At 36.9% G+C, this 22,846-nt stretch overlaps 1 long non-coding RNA gene across 2 annotated transcripts in view; it reads left to right on the forward strand.

Moving 5' to 3' along the window:
• The window catches only part of LOC141373895 (uncharacterized), an 82,674-nt gene that overhangs the window by 2,091 nt on the left and 57,737 nt on the right, over window positions 1-22,846 (forward strand). The window contains exons 2-3 of one of the 2 annotated variants that reach the window (XR_012380292.1): window positions 11,596-11,700; window positions 12,525-12,621. This is a non-coding gene — a long non-coding RNA (uncharacterized lncRNA). Of the gene's footprint in view, window positions 1-11,595; window positions 11,701-12,524; window positions 12,666-22,846 lie in introns of those variants that run through there. The other variant, XR_012380291.1, reaches the window with a different exon arrangement.

The following is a 22,846-nucleotide window of genomic DNA, read 5'->3' on the forward strand; positions in this document are numbered from 1 at the left end:
GCTCTATTTCAGTTCAAAAAAAAGCTAACTCCTGTCATTCCAAGATAAATATCCCTGAAGAGTTATTGGTGAATACGACACTAGGAAGTGAATGGCTGTATGACCTAGCTGCAAAACTAGAGCTAGAGTCAAAGAGGAAGAATAAGAGAATAAGCTAGTTAGCTGGTTCTATGTTTAAAAAACAATGGGCCTCGAAAATCCATGAGATTAAACCTGGAACTAGTGATATTAGTAGTTTACCATAGTGAAAAGTGAACTCAAAGTCTAGAACAGTATTTTCAAAGTTTGAATCTCAAAGCTTTCTGTATCAGGATCACAGGAGAGGATGGGGTTGACCAGCTTGTTAAAATGCAGATTTCTAGGCCTTACACTAGACCTACTGAATAAAAATTTGAGAGTTGAAAACTACCCCTAGGAGATCCTTATTGATGTTGAAGCTTAAGAACCATTGGATTAGGATCTAACAGATGAATAATGTAAAGAGGGGGAAATTACGAATCTGATAGTAAATGAAACTATTAGTAATAGTATAAAAGATAAACAGTTCACAATTCTCAAATCCATAAAGTTCTGAAAACCAAAAAATTTCGCTTTATTTTTTGTTTGTTTTGTAATATATTTAGAGATAATTCCCAGCATGATCTAGACGTATTTTTGGCAAAAATTGACCTATATTTATGTGAGATCACGTAGCCTCTATTTATCCTACTTTGTATGCATGTTTGGGTTTCGCTGCATAGTTACTGTGGAGTACCCCAAATGGGGTTTACTATATAATATAAAGTAGATGCACCATATTCCCTCTCTCTCTCTCTCTCTTTTTTTTTTTTTTTTTTGAGAGAGAGAGAGAACGTGTATGCGTGTGTGAGCAGGGGAGCTGGGGAGGGACAGAGGAGAGGGAGAAAGAGAATCTTAAGCAGGTTCCATGCTCAATCTCATGACCCTGATGAGATCAAGACCTGAGCTGAAATCAAGAGTTGGACGCTTAACTGACTAAATCACCCACGTGCTGCAGGATGCACCATATTCTGAATTCAGAAATACATTTGGCCCAAAGAGTTTCAGAAAAGGGAATGGGTACCTCCAGTTGTTCAAAAACTTTTCAGTTACAAGAAAATAATGCACTTATATGAGCCTGAACCTATAGCAAATATTAAAGAGAACATTTGTGAAAGGTAAAGGGGAGAGGGAGAAGGAGACATGGGGAGAGCCTTTGGGCTTCAATGTAGTTCTGATACTTCTGGATGGAGAGCAGGAAGGAAAGAGGAGAGAGTGGGCTATGCTCCAGACTGCAGAGCATCTCTGAGAAGTCTCAGTCAAGGCAATATGGAGTCCTTGAACAAAATTTCCCGTTAGGGGAGTCTTGCACTGGACAAAAATGTCCTGGCTCTGGTGCCCCTGTCATGCTTATTCATTGGCTGGGAGTAGCCTGGGCACTAGTGTGGCCACAACATGAATGTCTGGGCAGATCTGAAGGTACAACAGCTAGTCTCACAGCAGGTTTTCTTTAAGAAAATCTGGGTGGTAGACTCAGTGGCCTCCACAATTCCTGACTTACCAGATGGAGCAGAGCAGCCCAGCAGCTGGGAGCTTTACTTAGGATTGGAATATTGCAGCAAAATATACTTCGTTGTTCCGTAAACTTCTGTTTTATTGGGTATTTTTATCGCAGAATCTAACCGTTTTCTAGCCAATTCCATTCACATTTCTAATTGTCTTTCTCCATATATATTTGTCAAACCATTTGTCTTCATTTAGGATTTAGAAAATATGATTGAAAATATGTTAATTTTTTTTTGACCTCTCCTAGTCATCCTTGAGGGGAAAAAAAGCTATCAAAGGAACTGTTGGGCCCTAGATCATCTGGAGAAACCTTAAAACATTTGGCTCTCTGCTTTAATTCACATTCTGCCCATTGCCATTGCTTGACAAGAATCAAGGGATAAATTGGGACTCTGTGCTGAACTTTGTTGATAAGATACATAGAAAATCTGATATGTTTTAGTCAGGTCCTTTCATAAAATAAACATTTATGGGCCAATTTTTTCTTTTCTTTTTTTTATAAACTATTTGTTAATGATGTTTACATTTAGCCTATTTTCTTGTTTCTTGGCTGTTTCAAAATAGTGGTCATCTTGAAAGTCAAATATAAAAAAATTACTTAAGAACTTAAGTGTCTGTTCTCATTTTGGTTTTTCATGGGGACTCTATGGGGTTTGGGTATAAGAAAAGATGGGAAAAAATGTTCACTAGTCGGTGCCCTTGCCTCAGAGTTCAATTCTAGTTGTTCTCAGAGATTTTAGCATCATACTCATTAGTTATTTATATCTTCCCTCTTTTTTCCACTTTGCAGATAATTGCTACTTAATTGATACTGCCTCTATGCAAACCTAGTCACAAGACACACTGCTAAATAGAGGAATCATTAATCTGCGTGTATGTTGTAGATTTCCTTTAAAGGTTGGCTGGAATAAGCAAAGTCATTAGCAGTTTATTTGCAACAGTGCACTTATGAAAAGCTCTGTGGAGAACACATCAACAGTCAGTATGCAACTGAGCAATTAACACAGGACTCCTGTACTTTAGGGTGTTAGCATGGAAGTAAACAGAAGCAGATGTGAAGTGTTTGTACTGTTAGCATGCACGGTCTGTTCTGACATATGCAAATACCACTCATGCTCACAGAACCTGCAACCCCTGTTGTACTGTGACCTTACTGATGAAGCCCTATGACAGAAGTACTTCATTTGCACTGGGTGCTATTAATTATTAACAGGCCAATGCCACCTTTCCTTGTTATTAGAGCTTAGCAGAAAGCCAGGTAATAAAGCATCACAAACAAGTTGATAACACTCTAGATCCCAGCTTACCTTGACTACTGCTATCTTGCCAGAAGAGAAAATAAAGAACAATTAAGGCCAGAGAGAGCAGAAAGGGTCTCAGAAGACTGACAGATGGGATCACCTGTGCAATCCAGGCATGAGTTTGAATAGTTTTCTCCATGGGACTCAGGTAAACCCTGTGATGATCCAGTGGTTTCTATATGAAGGCAGGAGAATTTTGGTCTTGGGACAGGTTTGTACATAACTTAATTTACCATATTTCCCTTCCTTGACAGGGAGCTGGAAAATTGTTGCTGACTAGAACAATTAAAATTAGAGGGAAATGGCATGACTTTCTGTCCTTGTATCTTTAAAGGACATGTCAGAGGCCTTATCTTTCATATCACTTGCATTCTAGAAAAGAAAGCAACTTTTATGGTGTAAAATATAATTCCTTCCACCTCACTGTCAGTAAATGCTGAGATTTCTCATCATTAAAGAAATAGGAAGTATTCCTAAAGTCATATATGTATCTCAGAAATGGTAATACTTCATTACAAAAAAAAAAAAAAAACTGCAAAAAGATTATTCCAGAGCTTTGTTATCCTGTAAATGGGCATGCTGTTCATGAGTAGTTTGACAAAAGACAAGTGGTTGATATTAACTAGTTAGGATTTTTTTAATTCTCTAAATTACAATACAATATACTTTTAGAAAAAGAAACAATACAATATACTTTAGGATGATGAGGAGAAACTTACCCTCAATTCATTTTATAAAGAATAATTTTTTGTGATCATACATGGCTGGATATATGTATATACTCCAGACTTCTAATGTTTTCCTATGACTGAGCTAGACATAGTTTCAGTGCATCCCGTTGGAATGAATTAATTTGAACCATTAGTGCATTCTGCTATAAATATCCTAATATTTACTCTGATCTTATACCAAAACTCTGGTTTTCCATCATCTTTTTGTGTAAGCATCTTACACAGAACCTAACTAAAGCTGTTAAGGTAAGGGGTTGAAACAACATATCTTAGAGTTATTGAATTGAAATCCTATCTCCTCTATAAAACTTAATCAACTAAATGAAATATGAGGCAGATTGCTCACTCATAAACTTCATCATATAATGCAATTCTCATATTTGAGGGGAAATCACAAATACTAAATCCTATGCACAGTGTAAATCTTCCTTTCTCATAACGTTAACAATATTGTCTCCATCTTTATTTAATTTGAGTATGGCCTATATTTTTCTAGGTTTTTAAGTTGTTGTCTGGAATAAAGCAGATTTTTTTTGCTAGTCATGTTCTAAACATACTGAGTATAATATTGAATAAAAGAAAATCTTTATTTATTAAAACAGTACTTTAATTTTAGGAATATAATCTGTCAAGTAAGAAACCTTTTCCATGAAAGGGTAAGAGGAGAAGTGAAAGGAAATAGGAAGACTAGAAAAGTGAATAAGGATTCATGTTGTACAACATACTTTGCTTTGAATGCCTTGATTTTTAAACTGGCATATGTCCTAATAGAACAGGAATTCTGAAAGGAAATACTTACGATCTAGGTGATCTATTAACTGTGGTGAGATGAGACAGATGTAAGCATTCAGAGTCCTGGAATTAGGCGCCTGGTTTCTGAGCTGTGGTGGAATGTATAGAGAGGAAAGAGATGAGAGAAAATCCCCATGGGTCTTTCATGTTTCTGTGTCTTGGGAGCAGAGCCTTTTGTTCTAGACTAAATTTTTAAGGATATTTGTATGGAAACAGACTTGGAAGAGAGAAATGGTATTTTGCTCTGGAGGAAGAGGCAGATTTGCTTGCTGTCTGGTATAATAAAGATAATGTCTCCTCCCAGGGCATATCAGGCATGCTTACTGCCTGGAGCACAACCATTGCATGTGCAGTTATTTTCTAGCCCTCTTTGGTTTGCTCTGTGAGTACTTGGTCTCAGTGCCTCAGTACAATATATGTTGATTTTTATGCTGGTTGCTGTGCTATGAGTAGTTGAGTTCTTTGACTTGGAAAAAGATTTCTGACATCTATGATGAGCACCCATAAAACTGTGGCAGGCTAACCTCTTAGCTCCCAAGTAGAGTAAAATCTCAGACCCTTCACAGTTCTGTACAGTTTGGTGGTGCGATACTGACAAAGACACACTTTCTGGAAGAGGAAAAGTTAGGGCCTTATGGGGCAATTAATAGTATTTGAGGGAAACCCATAGGAATCAATAGTAAACATAGCAACCAAACTGTATGGCCAGCCTGGCAATAAATGATCCTTTGTTTTATTATCTATTAATGAGGAAGTGTTAGGGAGTTGTTTGTAGGCCAAGTACCAGGAAGTACGCTCATAGACAGATACGCATGAATGGTGGCCTGATTGTTGCTAACTCTTCCTCTATGGTGGAGAGGGAGGATTCCTTGACAATATAGCAGTCAGTCTTAGGTCTGCCCCACTGTAACAGCTAGCAACTAATCCTATGAGTCATCCTGAGTAAATAGAATTTTCCAACCCATTTCAGGTAACTAAAGAATGTACACTACACTGGGCTGAAAGAAGGAAAATCCATGAATAGTATGGGTGGGACCTAGGGAAATTTTAGAACATTATCTGGTTTACTAGAGAGATGAAGCAATGAGAAGCCTGTCATTTACTGCTTGTTAAGAAGAAGTGGTAACAACTGAGCAGTTTCATGACTCAGTCTCTCCATAGTCTAGTATGACTAACTTAGATCCATTCAGAGATGACAGTAAAAGGTCACAAGTTTTTTGTTTTTGTTGTTGTTGTTGTTGTGGGTCATGCCTGCCATAAGGGAAATTAGGCCCCCGCAGGGAGATTTCCTAGACAAATAAATTCCCTTGAGAAACCATAGATGAGACATTGACTAAACTTTGGACTCTCACTGCCCTGTTTGGGCTAACAATACCAATGGAGTTCACTCACTAGAGAATGAAAAACTGATGCAGGGAATTTTAGGTAAATTATTGCAGTCAGCTCTGACACCATGGGAAACTCCCATAGCCTTTATGTTGAAACTAGGTATGAACCTAAGCTGTACTATTTTGGCAATGGAATAGCAAATGTTGTAGATTAAGATGGATTCTATTAAAAAAAAATGACTACTGGTGCAAGTCAATCCCAAGTGAATCAAAGTGTACAAACCTGACAGCAACAATCTCAAAGCAGTATGTCTATGGCTCCTAAATCAGAGGGTCCCCAAAGCTAAAATATTCATGTAAGTGATAATGAACTTGGTTGATAAAGGCCTTTGGTGCACCACTGACTTTGGAATTTTGTTTGGTTAAGCCATGAACAGCCACCATGTCACTGGAAACCTAAAGTAAATGTGCCTTACTTAATAGCACAACAGTTTTCTACATTTCCTTTCCCTCCTTTCCTCTCTAGCTTGATCTCAGCTGCTTTACAAAGAAAGATAATTAGGGAGAAAAGCTAAAGTTTCCTTGTCCACAAGGGGGAATGAAGTCCATACCTATTCATCCTAGTAACCTGCAAAATTTTGGAGAGGGTAAGCACTCAAACTTTTACAGCTTTGTTTGGTACAGCAGAATTGTATTGTCCTATACAGTCCCATGGTGGGGAAAAGGATGCCCAAATTCAACTAATGGGGTTTGGGCAAGGTTTGCAGTGGGGAAAGGAAGTTAAAGTGAACTTGTAGATGGGACCCTCTGGGTTAATTCAATCTACTGTTGTTGTGGCTTCCCTTGCTGAATGTATAACTGATATTAATTTTCACATGCTTGTACTGTGAATGTTCATAAAGTCCTGGGGGATTTTTCTGATCAGTAAGAGCCACATCTGGAAAAGTGCTAGTGTGACACAAACAATACTTCCTATCATCTCTCTCGGTCATCTCTGCAGCCTAAAATAAAGCTACTGGTTATGTGCCCTGAGTGGTGCCCTGAATTCACAGAGCTTCTGCTAAAATATCTGGGCCTACTTCATTGATGATTCAGATGAGTAGAAACACAGCGGTGTCTACTAAGCAACTCTGGCTACTCAGTCTCAGTGCCAGCCATATAGAACCAAAAAATGACTATGGTTATTCCTCTCTGTGGGCAGAGCATAAGACAGTTCTCATAGCTCTTGCCATTACTACCCTTGAAGAACCTAGTTATAGATTGAATGATTCTTGGACTGTTGCCTAGATGTTTGCTCTGCTACTTAGAAAACTGTAGTGTGGCAGATTGTAAGAATCTTTATGGCAGATTGGCTAAAATTGGCCCTTGACCCCCTCTCAGGGTTACCAATGGTACCTTACCACTATTGACATTTTTCGGATTGTGCTGTTGCCTTTCCAGTCCAGTGAGCCAACTCTGGCTACTAATAGGTGTCAGCTTTCCAGTTCATTTGCAGTTTGACAATCATGTAACTCTTACTACAGAAGCCAGTGAACAAGGATTGATAGCAAGGTTTTGATGATCTTCCATGTACTTAACCATTCACAATCATCTGATATTATTGATTTTTAGAATATCCTTATAAAATATTGACTTCAAAAGCTCTCTGACATTAATTCCCTCACCTCATCCTGGTCCACACAGTTTAAAAAGACACTTTAGTCACCGAATATGTCTTTCTACATAAGTGGATCATCTTCCCCTGGCCACTTCCTGGATAATTGTCATAATGATCAGGACAAAAGGAGATGCTATATAAACCTATTTTGAAAATTCAGATTTCTGAGCTATTCCTAGGCATAATGAATTTTCTTGTCCCTAATAGCAACCTCAGGATGGCCTGGTTGGTAACCCTATTGGTGGCAGCCCAGCCAAAAGGGGACTTAATGAATTCCAACTTAATTTTGGTCAGCTATTTGGCTTATCTTATTGAATTGGCATGGTCTTAGAACATAAAGATAATAACTACTTGGTTGAGTACACTGCTTGGAGTATCCTCCTACAATGGCCAACACATGTCAAAGTGGGAGACATAGGGTTTTGATAAGTTTTATAAAAATGCCCATGTCCTGCTGCTTTCTGTATGAAAAGCCTGGGTATGAGTAGGAGATGATTATAAAAAAAAGGTGAGAATATAGCTATGCACAGATTTTGTGGTGGTTGAGGGACAGCAACATCCCTGTTTTCTGGGGAAGGAACACTTCAGACCCCAGAAGGTATGAGCGAGACTGAGCATTAATGAATTCTGTCTTTTGTAATCACCCCTGCCACTTTATTCATGAAGGAAAATGTCCTGTTGTGGCTCTCCCAAGCTGTTGCAAATACCTTGAATAGAACTGACTACTAGATCTGTCATGTCTTGTCAGATGGGCCTGACCATTATTTGATTACTCTTTCCTAGAACCTAGCTGAAAAATCTATGGGAAAGAGCAGATTATGATCCCAGCTCATCTACCAACCACACAAAACATCTGTGAGCACTTTGGGGGTACTTGCCTTTCCCCACTGCTGTAGCTGCCTGTCATTCCATGGGGCAGATAAGTGCCACCTGACTGGTGCTGTGGACAAATAAGACGGGTTGGAAGAACAGCCTGAGAACTAGATTCAAAAATTCAAACAGAACCGGGAATCATAAGGGTTAACAGCCAATGGAAGGCCATATTTGATTACTGTCAGACTATGCTCCTAATTGATGTAGGTCCTATTGATGGAGATGGACAACTAGAGATAGCATGTTCTTTCTCTAAGCACCACACACATCTCTAGGACTATACTCTCTGTGTTGAAGTCAGACATTACCTTGCCTCCCTCCCCAAAATACGGTGACTTGTGCCTGATGGGTGGTCATAAGATGACCTTCCAGTGTTTAAGGAAACACCACCAATAGATCATTTTGCCCTTAGACGACTGTGAATATCTCTCCAAAATCAGTGATCCTTGATTACTTGGGGAAGCTTCTGGAGGGATTCCTCCTTCATTATTACATATACCCTGGAGACCGCTATAATAGGGATCCTCTAATTAGAAAAAGTGGCATGAAATTTGTGCCTGGCATCAGCTGGAATGATTAATGACACCACTGGTCAGTGTTATAAATGACAGATTTTCCAGATGATCTAGATTTTCTCCATGCAGCCAGATACCTGGATTAATGCTTCCAATTTGTGGGAAGGTCAAAATGGAGACTTAAGGAGAAAGTAACCTGGTTTTCTGAGGGTAGGCCATGATGCTTTTATGGGACTTATTCAGCTGGTTGGACATGGGATTTGGGAGGACATGGTTGATGTCAATCCCACAACTTAGCCTCGTCTTCCTGCTTGAAGTCTTACTGATATCAACCTTAATTAAATTCTGTATGAGACAAATTGAAAGAATTTTGCCCCAGCCTCTGTTGGTCAGATCATAGTGGCTGATGCAGTCATGTACTCATGGGAACATTTGCCAGAAGCCAAGATGGTTTAGAAGGAATGAATTGTGGGGAGACCATCCATGGGTCCCTCACACTTCTGTTTGTCTTGAAAAGTGAGTCATTGACTGTCTTTTGCTCCAAACTATCCTTTCAAGAATATTTGTCTAGTGAACAGCTTTGAAAGATAGAGATAATGTCTCTATCTGGAGCAAAGAGCGAGCTTGCTTAGTCTTGGAAGTTAGTGTTTTTCTCCAGAACAAAGGGCAAGCATCCTTGCTCCCCATAATGTCTCCCTTCAGGGCAAAAAGCAGGTATCCATTTTAAAAGATCCAAATTCAAGAATCTCAGTGTTTCTTTCCTCCCATGCAACACTCTACATGTTCAGGTGTCATCTACTCCTCGTTGCAGTTACCCTGTGGACTTGGGGCTCAGAATTTATCTTATGGAGATAATCACATAGTGTAAAAATATGAAGAATTATATGCACAAGGATAGTCTTTGCACCATTGTTTATAATAGTAAAGATTATAAATTTTATCAATAGAGGACTACTAAAATATGTTGTGGTTTGTATATACAATGCAAATTTGGTAGCTATTAATATGGGCTGTTAAAACATGTAGGTATTTTATTCGATATGAAACTATGCCCAAAATAGTTAAGTGATACCATAAGTGGTAAGAGATGAGGCTGAACAGATAGGCAGAGACCAGATTTAGAAGGAATTTTAAAAGGATATATCAGGAGACTTAATTGAAGGGACTTAGAGGATCATATTTTCATAAAAATGTGGAAGTATATACAGATTACATTGGATCACAAATCATGTAGGACATCCTTACAATAATTTAGGCAAGAGATGCTAAGACATTGTAATAGCACTACCAGTGAAAATAGCAATGATGGGATGACTCCAAAAATCCTATCAGAGGGAAAATTCACAGGATTTGAAGACTCGCTGGATGCCACTATGTGAGGCAGGGATGAAAGGAAACTGTGAAAGAATGGAAGGTGTTAAAAGTGAAACCCAGGTCAACTGTGATATCTTGAGAGATGGAATCTGGGAGAATGAGCTGGTCTAGATTTGGTTACCAGAGAATAATAGCCTTCTTTAGAAATATGTTGAATAAATAGGTGAATATGACCTCTAGTATGAAAGCTGAAGAGTGAGTTCTGGGCTGGAGGTGTACATTTGGGAGCTGTTGATACAAAGAAAGTATTTTATTTTATTTTTTAAAGATTTATTCATTTATTTTAGAGAGAGAGTGTGTGGGGTCAGGGCCGGCGGGGAGAGGCAGAGGGAGAGGGAGAGAACGTGTTAAGCAGACTCCACACTGAGCATGGAGCCTGACACGGGGCTCCATCTCATGACCCTGCCATCGTGACCCTGACATCACACCCTGAGCCAAAACCAAGAGTTGGACACTTAACAGATTGTGTCACCCAGGTGCCCCACAAAGAAAGTATTTTAAATTATGGTACAGAATGAGATTCCCGAGACAGAGCATATGAAATAAGACAAAAATGCCAAAGATGGAAAGGTACAAAACAACATTTTTTGTGGTCAATGAGAGAAATTTAGACAATGTAGGCAGGAGTATTGAATCTAGAAAGTGACTCTTAGAATGAATATATTTTACTCTGAAGAACAGGGAAGAGATTCCTTAGAGAAATTCAGCCTCTTTTATTGGCACTCATTACTTAGTAATATTAAATCATTGTTTCCATGGACATTTTGAAAAGCTCAATGAAAGTACAAAGAGATTTATGGTGAAAAATTGTCAGTGAGAAGTATAAATTATATATATTTTTAATTCTCAAAATACAACACATTTCTTCTGTAATAAAAATGCCAAAACAAAACTCTTTATAATCTTTTTGGCTAGAAGAAATGTGTAGGAAAGAGTGATATTCAAAATAAGTGACTGAAGGAAGATGTGATATATTTATCTTCCTAAAAAACGATGGCATTGATTTTTAAATGTCTTGAAACTTGTCTAACAGGAGGGAGATCCACTGACTGTGCCCATCAAACCCCAGATGAATGCTTTTTCCTTAGCCACTCTGGTTCTCCCAGCCAGGTGGGAAGAGAAGGCTGAGGATGCAGATGTATATAACCCACCCCTATGTCTAGGGGTGGGAGTGGGGTCTCAAGGCCTATTTTATTTCCTCTTTAAAAATAAGGTTTTTTTCTTTAAAATAATAATGGCCAGCAATAAAGAATATTCTAGAGAAGTGGCAACTATCATGCGGTTTACCTTTGCCCATTCCTTGCCCCACTAAAAAACTGGAAGAGAGTATTAAATTTGGTGTAAAATTACAAAGACTGTTTGGAAACACTATGGAAAGGAGTCCTTGAAAATACAACAAAACATCAAATAATTAATTACAAAGTATCTGCCCTCTCATACTCTCTGCTTTTCCATCCTCAGCACCCTTCCACCACCACTAGCATCTCATAGAATTGAAAATCAGAACAAAGGGGTGAGAAGAGACCAACAGAACGCAGGACCTGACACGTTTGTGAAGAATGACAGGTAAAGGGGTTGCCTGTGTTATTTGGAAGAAGGTTCATTATAGGATGGTAATTAAAATTATCTCTCACACGGGTAAGTTAGAAGAAGCAGGGCATACTATTTCTCTGAATTATTTCATAGTCTACTAAGACTGATCCCTCCTATGCCCTCCTGACAATTTGTGCAATGTTCCCAGATTCTCTCCTCATCAATTTTCTTCTTGGTTTTTGAAAGAGAGAAGCCCAAGTCATTTTCCAGAGCTAGTTCTTTGTGCTTACTATTGCAGATTGCCTTAAAAGGTATGTGCTGGGAGACTGTACATATTAAGGACAAGGGAGGCTCACTGTATAATCTATGCATCACATGAAGGATTTATAAAATAAAAGGCTATTTATAGATTATAATCTAAACTTTCATCATGTTCTTTTCCCTCTCAGAGAATCCCACTTGGATTTCTCTCCTGTTCTCCTTCCTTGCTAATTGAATCTTCCTTTTTTAATGTTTCTTTCCATTGTCTTTTCCTTGCTTCCTTTGAAGAGAAAGTTAGGTTTTTATTCTCATTTTATCCCTTTTCATCTTATTTTCTATTGAATAGATGGTCTGTTGTTTTGTATCTCACCGCTAAGTTGGGAAATTCTCCACATCATTTATTTAATGAACTAATTACAATTCTTGTGACTTTAATTTGGTCAATTACAATTTATGTTTGGTTACCTCGAGTTCCTAGACTGACACAAATTGTGTCACTTCTAGCAGCTACAAATGCCATTGAAAATAAAAATTTGGTGTCGTTCCAATCAGTCAGCTTTCCCTTCTCCTTTTTAATTATTTATTTTATTTTTAAGGCTCAAACTTCTGTCATTATGAAGAGGATTGTTCATTATTCCAAAAACTGCTAAGAACAGGATTGCTACCCAAGCAGAAGAGAATCTGTTTTAAGTGGTGAGACATTTGGGTTGATTGTGGAAGAAAAAGGTGCTTCGTACTCTCCCTTCACTGGTAGAAATGCTTCTTTTTAGAATTCTGAGACCTGGTCCTTATTCAGATTATTCTCAAAATAGAATGTAGTGACATTTATAAAAGGAGGAATGAATTCTACTTTGTTTCTTTACACCTAAATACTTCAAAATTTAAACACTTCATGAAAAAAGATTAAAAGTGTATCTATTAACACTAATATACTTAATTTAGTGGATTCAAGTCTGTAGAATGTTAAAACAATAAGATTAAGTGTTGAAAGAGACATTCTAAATATTTATTTAGCCCCATCTACCTGTATCACTGTAATTGGTGTTTCTCTGAGATACAAAGAAAGCACAATTTAATCTGATTCTACAAATATTTATTAAATTACTATTATGGCCAAGACACTGTGCTAAGTACTGCATGGAATACAAATATAGGAAATGTGAAGTCTAGCAAAGGCTTGAGTTCAGTTCTGTTTATCTCAGACAAGATTTATTGAGCATCTAGGTACTATGTTAAGTATTGAAAAATACAACACATTATCTGTAGGCAAAGAATTTACAGTCTGGTAAGTTGGGGTTGATGAGTCCTTAAAATTACATGCAAAATTGTGTGTGTCAGTGGCGTGTGTGTGTGTGTGTGTGTACACGTGCACATTTTTTTCTGAGAAGAGAGGTACTATCTTCAAGATTCTCCAAAAGTTCAGTGACCCCCAAAAATATTAAATTCATGTGTGCAGTACAGAGTAGACTCTCAGAGCTATAAGAGAGATCCAAACAAAGGACTCTTCCTGACCCTGGTCCTTCAATTGCCTACATGGTGCTTAGGACTGAGCTATGTGCTGAGATGATCATTAGCAGAGGATTTTACAAGGAAAAGGAAGATGGTCTTCAGAATCAGAAGGAAATTTTAAAAGTTAGTGCTAAATAGAGGGATATTAAATGTTACAGGAGAGAAGGGAATAGTCAGTAAATCCTGGAACAGGGGCAACCAGATTTTGGATCCCTGAAGGAATACAGCTCCGAGGAGCCTTGAAAAACATGTAGGGCTTAAGTAATTGGAAACAAGACAGTGCATGCCTGGTTTGTGGAGATGGCCTAAACAAAGCTAAAGAGCAAGGAGTAAGCAGGAATGGACAGTGATTCTTTCCTTGATGCTCTTGGATGCATCCTGAACTGATGGAGTCCTGGATCCACACTCTTTGAAGTCCAATTGTACTTCAACTCAGCTCTGAAAGTTACCACACCTGTTATACCACTGTTGGCTGAGCCAGAAGCAGAGATTTTGTGTGCATAAATTTATACACATAAAGAAACACACAGACATGTTAGTATCACATATATATGGATATGCACATATGTATATTATCACACAGCTCTTTTGATCAATGTTCCTCAAGAAAATAAGTGTCTGTATTATAAGTATATTTTGAAAATACTTCTTGTGAAATTGTAGAATAATATTTTAATCAGTGAGTAGAATGAGATAAAAAGAACAATTTTAAATACATTCTAAGACTATATTGGGTATACATTTTAAAAAGCAAGAATTGCAAAAAAATAAATAAAGAGCAAGATTTGCAATATTTCTGCCTTGTCGTATTTACCAGAAAAATACCAGACTTCCATTTCACTTTATGTTGAGAAAAATCATTGTAGTTTGTACTGTATTCCTTTAATGTTACTATCAAATCCTTAACTAGTCCTTCTTAAACCACTTTCATATAAAGAATGGATCTTACTATAAACTTCTGCATTTTGTCCTATTCCATATTTTGTGCCTTGAATGAAGTTATTCAAAAAGAATGTCACTGAGAAGTTTATCACTAAGAAAAAGGGGCATTTGAATAGACAACTGAGCCATATTCATGAGCTAATGGCTTCAAAATTATGATTAGATCAAAACAGATGCACCCTTTGTATGCATTGATTAATGAGACCAGGGCAGAGAACCTATCTATGCTTGCTTATAAGCATCACTTGCTATCCACATTAAATCAAACATAGATTCAGAGCACAAGAGCATGAGTATTTTACAGAAGTACTAAAGAAAGAACTGTCACTAAAATTGAATACAGTAAGGACAAATACATGATGAACACAGAGAATGACTATTGGGTTTTTTTTTCAGTGTAGTTTTATTACTACTAAATTTCCTATGCCTCTTATATTGACTCTTGAAAATTATTTTCCTCTATTATTATTTTTTATTGTTATTTGGTTATTATCTTTAAATCTGCTTTTTTCCAAAAGATTTTCAATATTTTCTACATTTCTTGGCACATTATTTATATATTTTCTACCCAATGATATTATTTATTTTCTAGCATTTTGCTTCTTAGGAAAGAAAAATATATTTGAAGGAAAGATAGATAATATTCCAGAGAACATGTCCATCTAAAATAGTACTTTGATGCACATTCTAATATTTGTATTGGGCTGGATTTCTAATTACTCTGTCATTTCAGAAGCAATGTAACAAGAGTGGTCTGCACATGAGAAAAGTATTTCCATTTGGAAGACCCAATGCTCTATTTAGAGATGGCTTCTGCATAGTAAAGTTCTAGAAAGAGATTTTTGATTAGGTTATTTAAATAAATAAATGCAAATGATAATGTGCTTGGTGTTTGTAGCTAACATAAGAGCATAATTGTAATTGCCAAGATAAATACTTCTTCAGCCATATTCTTGTTGCACTTAATGACTGTCTCCTTCATTGGATAACACTTGATTTCAAAGCAAAAACTCTAGATTTTTAAAAAAATTCTGTCATATCACAATAAATTTCCTATTTAATGTCTTAACACTAACTTTACCTTTATAGACCAGCTTTAGTATCAATCCTTTAAAATGTATTCTCAAAGAAAACTATTTCATAGGTAATAAGATCATCATCTCTTTAGTCTTGGACAATTTTGCTAAATGGATACAACATTGGTAAAAATTTTTAGTTGCATTTTACTTTCGGGGGGGAAATTTACTCCTGGCTGTAGAGGGACCAAAAAAATAATACATGGTGGGCGCCTGGGTGGCTCAGTTGGTTAAGCAACTGCCTTCGGCTCAGGTCATGATCCTGGAGTCCCTGGATCAAGTCCCGCATCTGGCTCCCTGCTCCGCAGGCAGTCTGCTTCGCCCTCTGACCCTCCCCCCTCGCATGTGCTCCCTTTCTCTCATTCTCTCTCTCTCAAATAAATAAATAAATAAAACCTTTAAAAAAATAATACATGGTTAAAATATTCTCAATACTGTCCTCCCACTCATTTAATTACTTAGATGTTTTGATTTTTGAAATTCTATGCTTTGTTTTTCTTAGAATGTGGGTATGGATATTAAATCCATAGTGGTGACACTAAGATCACCAAAAGGAAAGCAAACATTTTATGAGAACATATGATTCTTCAACCAACTAAAAGTCACACAATGGGTGCTCAGCTTAGAAAAACTATGGGATAGTCAAGGCTGAACTCAAACTTCACTATGGGAAACGACTGCTAGCCTCTATTAATTTATATTCCTGACTCATTAAGTAGAGGGGAGAACTTAAACCTAACTTTTGCTCAAAGTACAGCTGCAGTCTTCAGCCTACTTTCCAGTTAATCAAGAGTTAAGTCCAGAAACACTGGAAAATGACTGAGTAGTCTTACTTTTTCACAAGTATCTTTACCATTTGCCAGAGCTTTTCAGAAATAAAACTTGTTGGTTTCTACATGTATCACTCATTTCTTTCTTTCCATATTCTTTTTGTATAAATCATAAACAATCTAGAGTTTAACCAAGTCTTGTGAGTTACATATTTTTGGTTGATTTGTTTGCATGCTTGTTCTCCAACCATACCGTATCCCTCAACACTCCACATACACATGCTACACTTAGACTGCCGGGTAGCCAAGCAGAAAAAATATCCCCAGTCTCAGAAACTGTTTCCTAAGTTAGGCAGTATTTTCAACTTCCCTAAAGATGTTTTCTTTCATCGCTTCTTGATGAAAATACCATATGTCCCCATGGTTCACATAATAGAAAATGTAATCATACACATCTGGGCAAGGTGAAGAATGCCAAGGCTGACCCAGGAGCCAAATTATGTTACCTTAATCTTTCACACTTAGTTCAGGAAAAAATGTTAAAACTTAAAATAATAGGGTCTAGAAGCCCTAAAATGGCTCTATTTCATAGAATTTGGAATTGTAATTTTAAAACCTTTTACAGTTTTTAAAAAGCTACCAATTAAGCTGCTAAAATTCAGAGGGTTTTTGCTTCAGTATAACTCCCCCCATAATTTAATTTTCATTTGAGCAGTCAAGAAATATATACACAGGACCTGGGTGAATTATGAGCTTTGCCTTTTTTCCTCCCATTTACAGCCTCCATACTTTTCCTCTTCCCCAACCCTATCCTTTGGCCTATTCCCTACTTCCTTTTTGCTGCTGATAATCTTTTCCATTTTGATACAGTTGCACAGTAACTGGGTCTCCTAAAATTCCAAAGGCATTGTCACATAATACCAAATATAAAGTACTTAAGAGGCTGTGAACAAGGCTATTTCTCTCCCTAAGTACGCTCCAGTTACCATCTTTATCTCTAAAATCAAGTTTCTGTCTGTATTGGTTATTAGATCGTAGGAGAACAGATTTGGATGGATTTGGAAGGTGTGTTTGGGATGGTACAAACAAAATTCATTATGGAGTACTATGGCCAATGGTGGTGATAAAGGGCATCTCAAAGAGAAGGCAGTTATCCACAGGTGGCAGCTGAAAGCAGGACCCTTAGGGCTGCTATGCAAAAAGAAACAACAGTTTTTTCAAAAGTGAACCCTAGGAGGCAGGGCTTGACTTGCATTTGGGTTGCTTCTCTTGTGGACATTCCCATAGGTGAGCAGTAGCAGGGACTTTTATATTTAAAGACAGTTTTTGATCCTTCAAGCAATTTTAGAGCGGTATATGAAGAGCTGGTATATGACAATACTATATTGTAACTTTAAGTTCTTAAAAATTATTTACACTTTAATTTCTTAAAAACTATAGTAAATTTTTTTTTATTTTGCTATGTATAGTAGATTGAAAGAAATAATTAAAATGTGGTCCTTGACTTCAAATAGCTGACAGTCTTATGAGGTAGAAGACTAAATTTGCCTCCTGTAATGCATGACAAAGAGGTTTAGACAGTGTACTATGTCAGCACTGAGCAAAGTTTACTAGTCTTGACTGGGCATATAGAAAGGCTTTATTAAAGTATCTGATTTCATATATGAAATCTTACAATTTTAACTTTAAAAATGTTTTACAAAGCAGCTATTCATGCCACTAGTAGTTTGAAGAATTTTTGGCAACACCAGACAACAGAAAAAATCTGAATATATATACCTTCAAATTCATTTTGTTTAATCAACAAAGTTTTACACAGAGACAATGTAACTTTACTATTTTTTTCTTTCTTCCTCCCACTTTCCATCTCCTGTCCCTTTTAGCTGTCCAAGCTCCTGGTCCCACAATTCCTTTGTACTGGTCACCATCTCCCAAATTAAAGGAAAGGGCAGGACTCTCCAGGGAGAAAATGGATGACAATGGCATTTAGGGGTCAAGAAGCAATAAAAAGGTGGCTTTGGATCAGACCATGAAAGGCCCTGTCTGCCATATGTAGGGGTATGAATCTTACGTAACTCTGTAGGTGTTTCAGTGAAGGGCTTTAAGCGAGACATTGACAAGACCAGATCCGCATTTCAGAAATATGATTGCAACAGCACAGAGATAGGAGACGCAGAGAGATAAAGGTCTGAAGGGCTGTATTAGAATGATTTCATTATCACCTTTTGGCATTAAAGAAGCTATATTAGTTTGCTAGAGCTGCTGTAACAGGGTACCATAATCAGAGTGGCTTAAACAACAGAAACTTATTGTCTCAAAGTTCTGAAGACTAGAAGTCTGAAATCAAGTTGTTGTCAGAGCAAATTCCTTTTGAGGGCAATGAGGGAAAGATCTGATCCAGGCTTCTGTCCTGTTTTTATGTTCACATAGTTCTCCCTGTACATCTGTATTCAAATTTTCCCTTCTTAGAAGATCATCCATCAAATTGGATTAGGATCCACCTAATAACCTCATTTTTAACTTGATTACCTCTGTAAAGACTCTATCTCCAATAAGGTCATGTTCTGTGGTACTAGGGCTTAGGACTTCAACATATGAATTTTGAGGGGATACAGTTCAACCCATGACAGAGACCAATAGACAAGAATTAAATAATTTGTTTGAAATTATAGGGCTAGTCAGGATTAAAATCTAGATCTGTTAACTCCTAGTCCAGGATTCTGTCTACTATACTCCTAGTCCAGGATTCTGTCTACTACACTAGAGGTGATGCAAGAAAGCACTCTGTTACCAGCCATCATTGTGGTTTCAATAAGGTAACTTCTAAAGTGCTGATATTGCCCATAAAGAATCAGTTATTCACAAAGGGATTGACTAATGTCTTGAAAATTTTTTAAATTACAGTCCTGATTTTAGCAACCAAATTGATTTTTTAATAGAATTCAGAAAGCAGAGTTACTTTTCTTAAAGCAAACATCATGAGGTTATTCAAAGTACTACACCCAAGCCCTCACTCATGCAGTATTATTCAGCATCATCCAGTGATGCTTTCAAACAAATCCCAGGAGCACAGTTTGTGAAAAAATTAGATGGGATAGCTTGTTTTTACTGGTTAAAACTCCACTTTTCTTTTATATGAAATAAGAACATAGCATTTTTTTGTTTTTATAATAATGTTATAAAGCTTACATCATAGTATTCAAAACAAACCAGGACAAAGGACTAAGTGGAGATAATAATATGGAGCCTAAGCTTGGGAACAAATCTCAAATTCTTTCCCTGATGTCATATGATGATTATATAGGATTTACGTGGGTGGTGCTCAGATGCTATAAATCTTTTATTTTTTTTTAAAGATTTTATTTATTTATTTGAGAGAGAGAATGAGATAGAGAGAGAGCACGAGAGGGAAGGGGGTCAGAGGGAGAAGCAGACTCCCTGCTGAGCAGGGAGCCCGATGCGGGACTCGATCCTGGGACTCCAGGATCATGACCTGAGCCGAAGGCAGTCGCTTAACCAACTGAGCCACCCAGGCACCCAGATGCTATAAATCTTTTAACAGATAGTTATAACCACAGGTAATTCAAATTATTCATTATACTAAATCATTGCACCATCAATGGAAATTTGTTTAACACTACTAAAAGGACTTCATCTGTTGAAGAGGTAGAACAGTTTGATCAATTGTCAGAATTTTGTTATGCCACGTGATTTATCCTTTTTTTTTTTGGTAAGAGAAAGTATACAATAACAATTAATAAGCATAAGGCTACACAGAGATATCCCTCAAAGATCTTGAAAATAAGTGAACTTGTCCATGGAGAAGTAAATTGTAAAAGCAACAAGTAATGAATTAGTAAAGAGATAAGCAGTCCCTGGAAAGAAACAGGATGACTGATAGGCCATACAATCAAGCTTAACTCCAGTCCAGTTATACACACACATGCATTGCACACACACACACACACACACACATTCAAAAGAACTATGTCCATCCGAAAGGCAACTGATCAGTGTAAAAAGAAAAAGAAAAGTCATATAGGCTGCTGTTAACCGTACCCATTCAAACACTCTGTATGGTAGAGAAATACTCATCTCTCAGCCATCAGGTGTTTCCAATCCAAATGGCAAGGCTGTTCCTCCAGTGGAAATGGATGGAGGTGATGATAGCTGATAGACTACTGATTTCTGGTGCCATTGGTAAACCCCTTACTTTTTGAGAGAGGTGTGTTAAGCCACATTAGAATGAGGCAATTCCATATTTAATTCATTTAACTCCTTTTGTTCAGATTCTACTCTGAAATAGCATCTTCCTGATTATGATTGTTTGACCTACAGAGTTTGACTATAGAGAGAGAATACAATACTAGAACAGAATAGAGTATTCTAGTACCGTATGATAGTCCCCATTCTAATTGCAAATTAATACACTGACAGCCTGGCATCAGTCCCTCAAACTTTTATGCATCCTAGTTATCCTGAATAATTTTCTTAAGGCTATCTTTAGGATGATGTTTGACCTTTAGAGAAAATGGACAACTTAATCTGGACTTTATCTGGTTCTGTCTGGCTCCAGGAGGCTTTCCCTTAGATGACACCATTATCACTTTCTTCTCTTTTCCTATTCATTTCTACTTTGAGCAGTAAGAAAGTGTTCTCACCATTATGTTTCCATGCAGTTTTTCTCTTCCTCTATTCTTAAGCAAGAGAAGCATGTCTAATTGTCCTAATGTCAACCATATACATTATCTAAGTCAAAAAAATCATTTACTTTAAAACACACACAAATTGTTACTTTTAAGAACTTAAAAGATTTCACTCAATTAACACTAAATCAGTTTCATCGTAGAACTAATATTGTACCCTATGAGAAATACAATTTGCATTCCATTAGTTCATATTCTTAAAATGCTTCAAATGGAAATGTCTTTGAGTGTTAAGTATTTTAGCCTCCTGAAGGCTTGTTATTTATCATTAATGCTTCATCAAGAAATGACTTTTTTATAACCTAGTTTTAAAATTCCATCAATAAGTACAAAGCTTCACAATAGGTCCTTGAACCTCCATTCTCAATAATAAGTAACATTTATCTCTGTGTTTTATACACATTATATGGAATTAGAGCCCCCCATAGAGACATTAGATTAGGAATTATAAAACCAATGTGGCATGCAGTCATTGTCCTGATATTTTCAAACCATCAACAAAGAATGGAAAAAGGGGCATCTGGGCCCTGACCTACCATGTGGGACCATATTATGCAGGAGGATATCTCTATGAGAGTCACTAACTAGACTGCCTGTGTAAAGTTAGATAAGGGGCAAGCTTAATACTGAGAAACTATATAAATAATCATGCAGTTCACCAAGCAAGGTAACACTGCACCCTGCAGGGTCTGAATCAGATGACTCAGTATGGGAAGAAAAATATTTGTATTTAACTGGAATTTAATTTAGTTTCACATTCTCACTATAGGTTAATCTTCCTTAAAAGTAGGTCACTAAATTGGTAGTGTTTTGAAGTGTTAATTTCTTTTGCCATGTCTGTCATGTCTGTAGACCAACTTTTGTAGTTTATAGTGTAAATCCACACTGATCCAGACTAATTTGAGGGGTTAATTCCATGGTGATCAATGAAATGGCTAAAATGAAGACTACTGTCTAACTGTTAACAAGAGGATTTCAAGTAAAGGTCTTTCAAAACCTAATTTAATGAGAAGGGATTCATATGTAATTAACTCCATCATTCTTAAATATGTGTTAAAAACTATCTCTAAATAAATATTTTCTGAAGTTAAATATATATGTCTCCCTTCTTGTTTTATCAAAAAGTTTTTTTCTTTATAGATATTTTCTGAGAAATTTTCAGATCAACCTTGATCCAATTTTATTAACTCATAAATGGTTTTTGAGCACACAGTGGATGGTGGACATTTATATTATGTCTCCTTACAAGCAGACAACGTCATACAGAATCAGCAAGAGCTTCTTGCAGCCTTGAAAGGTACGTCAGTTTTTCCATCCATCAGAAGAGCAAACTTCATCAAAATTTTTATCATTACCTTATTAATTTCCCTCCATTACTCCCTGTAATCTCTAATTATAGAGCCAAGTAATGCTATGATAAGTTCTGCTGGTTAGTAGAGATGTTTCTAATCCAACTGACGAATGTCCTCTAAAACACTTGAGCTCTTAAATTAACCTGGTAAGTCATGCTTCATAAGAGCCAGTAAATATCCCAGTTCATTTTGGCAATCCAAGGAGATTTTTTATAATCTGGGAAAGGTTAAGAGATGCAGCTCCAGTTCCTAGGACAGTATTTGACATACACTGATCTTACCCAAGGAAAAGCTATTCTTCCCTAGAATCTCAAGGCAAATACATGATTCATTCTGTATCATTAGGCTGTGTACAGAGAGTACAGAAAAAGGTGTTGGGAAGAGAGAACTAGTATTTATTGAACAACTATTTTAGCTGTCCAATAGCTATAATATTCCAGCAAGTGATGGCGTTTTACACAGGTAGGCTTATTTTATACTCACAAAAATTCTACAAGGTAGATAGGGTCAATGTATCAATTCATTCCATGAATAAACATATATAGCTGATAACACTCTATTGT

The sequence above is a fragment of the Callorhinus ursinus genome, unplaced genomic scaffold (genome assembly GCF_003265705.2).
Source record: "Callorhinus ursinus isolate GAN/ISIS: 27379988/994484 unplaced genomic scaffold, GSC_fseal_2.0 scaffold12, whole genome shotgun sequence".
NCBI lineage: Eukaryota > Metazoa > Chordata > Mammalia > Carnivora > Otariidae > Callorhinus > Callorhinus ursinus.